Below are 3,888 nucleotides of genomic sequence, written 5' to 3' on the forward strand. Positions count from 1 at the left end.
TTCAAAGAGAAGGGTTGAAATTGGCATGTTTTGATTGATTTTGAAAAGAGTTGAAAGTGGCTTGTTTTGAAAATGGCACTTTGTGGTTTTGAATAAAAACATGGTTTTTGGGCATACTTTGACGGAACATAACTTGGACTACGGATATCTGATTTGTGCCAAATCTATTTAGAAATGAAATTGGATCCGGGATGTCCATGCCGTTCGAAGAACGGGTGAAAAATGATTTAAAATGAGAGAGTTATGACCGTCGGAAGATTGGGGGTTGAATCTGTGAATTCTGCAGTTTTTAACTTAGAAAATTTTTAGCAGAATGACCCCCCGCGCGTAGGCGCACTTGGCGCGTACGCGCCGTTCTTCCAGGAAGTGCCATCCACACATGCGCATGATGTGCGCGGGCGCGCCGAATGTGCTGCACCCAATGCCCAGCCATTTTCCCGAGAGTTGTGCCAAAGTTGTGCCAGTTTTGTGCCTGGGGCGCAAGAGTACCAACGCGTACGCGTGGCTGACGCGTGCGCGCCGTTTGGCTAATTTTCAACCCACGCGTTCGCGCGTATGACGCTTGCACGTCGATGAGTTTTAAGGCCATCCACGCGTGCGCGTGGAGTGCGCGTACGCGTGGCCCTGTTTTCATCCCAAAGTTGATTTTTGAGTTTTAAAAGCCAAATTTCATACTTCTAAGCCTCCGATCTCACCACTTATGTCTTAAATCATTATGATATGCCTAGCATGAGAAAAAAGGGCTAGTGAATGTGGTAACTTGCGAGTGAAGCAAGGGAAAAATGAATGATCATTGAGGATCAAAGATGATTATGTGAGATGCGGAGAATGGCGGTGGAAGTGCTTGTTATGCCATGGGCCGAAAGGCCATAATTGTTAATGAATTGGCTGGTTATGGATTTAACCGTGAGCCGGATGGCTGGATTATTGCCGTGTTACGGCGGAGCCATGTTTATGGCCAAGTATAAATGCATATATGCTGTTGATTGAATTGTGAATGTTTGCACTTCCACCATTGGAGATGAGGGTTTCCCTGGGTAGTAGCAATGGCTAGCCACCATGTGCTCCAGGTTGAGACTCGAAGCTCTGTTAACCCAATGTCGTAAGTGTGGCCGAGCACTGTGAAAGGCCCGGATGAGCTCGCCCCCGTAAATATTCACCAATGATGGTGATGGATAAATATTCACCAGTGAGGGTGATGGATATGGATCATGATTATGATCAAGTTTATGATGAGTATAACTCGAGTTGGGGATGCACGACAGAGGGACAGTCCAATGGTTAGCTACCAGGATTTGTCGGGTTGGCTCTATAACCGACAGATGATATCATCAGCCACTAGGGACAGGCATGCATCATAAGCATACTACATGAATTGTTTGAGATTGCCTATTTGACTGCATATTACTTGCTAATTACCTAAATGCCTTATCTGTTCCTATTTGTAAATCTCTTGTCTGATATAACTGTGTTTGCTATATTATACTCCTGCTGGTGGTTGGGAGGTCTGAAGGAATTGGAAAGGGAAGTATTAGTTAGACTGAAGAATCTTTAGTCAGTTGCCACTTACGGTTTAGCTTGTTTATAAGCTTTGATATTATCTGGAGGAAGTTCTAGGATTGCCTTCGGCTTTCCTCTATTATTATGTATTATATATGTGGAAGCTGTTACCGTGCTGGGGACCTCTGGTTCTCACCCATGCAGATTTTGTGGTTTTCAGATGCAGGACGTGAGGTTTCTCGCTGAAGCATGCTGGAGACTTCTGGATTAGCGAAGATCCTTTGTTCTCGGGACTCTGTTTTGGTTTATATATCTTGTTTAGATACTTTTATCTCCATTAAATAATACAAACTGTGATGACTCCTTCTAGAGGGGATTTTTGGAGAATAGATTTTCTGTATTTGTGTCCCTTTGGGTTTCCTTTGGGGTTTCCTTATTTTATCATATGTATATATTGCTATGCTCGGACCGGTTATCTTCGCAACCGGGTTTTGAGTCTTGATATTCCCGTTTTTGACACTCTTTATATATATGATCTTGCGCTAGCTTATCCTTTGCTCGTTACGTTATCATTCGGAGTGTTGCGTTTTCGAGTTACGGTTTTTGTTTACCCCTTTTTCTTCAAAGGCTCCTAGTTATAATCAATCATTCATAATACTATACATACTAAATTTTTGTTTTAGAGGTCGTAATACCTTGCCATCTCTGAATTATGACTTAAGCATAAGACTCTGTATGGTAGGGTGTTACATTATGGTATCAGAGCAGTTCGTTCCTGTAGAGCCTGAGGAATGGACTGACTATGCTTCTGTGCATTCTCTGTGTGTGTGTTATGTGCTACTAGTATATCTGCTTGATATAATTGGCATAAACGTTCATGAGCATGCATTTGGGACTTTGAAGCACTAGACTTCTGATATTGAGACCGATCAACTTAATATCGATTGTTTGATGTGTATAGGAACCAGATGGCGCCTCGTAGACGCGGTAGAGGCCGTGGGAGAGGTCGTACTAATACTCGTGCACCGGAGACTAACCCTAATGACCCGGTGAACTTTATGACTGCGTTGGAGAATATGGCTGCTGCTATGCAAGCCACTGCTGAGGCTCTTGGTCAACAGATGAACAACCATGGTAATGACGGAGGTGGAGTTCAGGGCCCGATGACACTGGCGAACTTTTTGAAGGTTAATCCACCTAAGTTCAAGGGAACCACTAGTCCGACTGAAGCCGATACATGGTTTCAAGCCATGGAACAAGCACTGCAAGCGCAGGTGGTACCTGAAGGGCAGCGTGTGGAGTTCGCTACCTATTTGCTCATTGGCGAAGCGTCGCATTGGTGGCAAGGAATCCGACGCCTCCTGCAGCAGGGTGATGATTATATCACCTGGGACATCTTCCAAGAGGAATTCTATAAGAAGTACTTTTCGACTTCTGCTAGGACGGCCAAGGAGCTTGAATTGTTGCAGCTGAAGCAGGGTACTATGTCTGTATCTGAGTATACTGACAAGTTTGATGAGCTGTTCAGATTCTCTCGTATGTGTCAAGGGACTCCGGTGGAATATGAGGAATGGAAGTGTGTTAAGTACGAAGGAGGACTCCGGAGTGATATTTTCAGTTCAGTGGGACCAATGGAGATTAGAACTTTCTCCGAGTTGGTGAACAAGTGTAGGGTTGCTGAAGAGTGTGTGAAGAGGGCAGCCGCTGAGAAAGGAAGTCACAAAGGATCGTTTCCACAGAACCGAGGCAAGAGCTTTGCACCTAGAGGTCCGTCTTTCAAGAGGGGAGGTTCTTTTAGGAGGCCCAACAACAACTACTCCCAAGGGAAAAGGTTTGGGAAGCAGCCTCAGAATGATCAAGCTTGTACTAGGTGTGGGAGTCACCATCCGGGAGTACCATGCAAGGCCGGATGGGGTTTGTGCTACAATTGTGGAAAGGCGGGGCATAAAGCCGCAAGTTGTCCAGAGAAGCAAAAGCAAGGTGCTGGGAGAGCACAACAGACTGGTCGGGTGTTCACCACCTCAGCTGTGGGTGCAGAGGGATCCGAGACACTCATTCGAGGTAACTGTGAAATGGCTGGTCAAACTTTAAATGCTTTATTTGATTCAGGAGCATCGCATTCATTCATTGCATTTGAGAAAGCCCATGAGTTAGGATTGAAGATCGTAACCTTAGGTTATGACTTAAAAGTGTATAATGCTACCCATGGAGCCATGGTAACTAGGCTAGGATGCCCGAAAGTTTCGTTTAGGTTCAAGCAGCATGATTTTGTCCATAATTTAATCTACTTACCGATGATCGGTCTTGATCTTATCTTGGGATTGGACTGGTTATCTGAGAACCATGTACTGCTTGATTGTTCTACAAAGTCGGTGTACTTTATACCGG

This window comes from Arachis hypogaea, chromosome 14, assembly GCF_003086295.3.
Source record: "Arachis hypogaea cultivar Tifrunner chromosome 14, arahy.Tifrunner.gnm2.J5K5, whole genome shotgun sequence".
Taxonomy (NCBI): domain Eukaryota; kingdom Viridiplantae; phylum Streptophyta; class Magnoliopsida; order Fabales; family Fabaceae; genus Arachis; species Arachis hypogaea.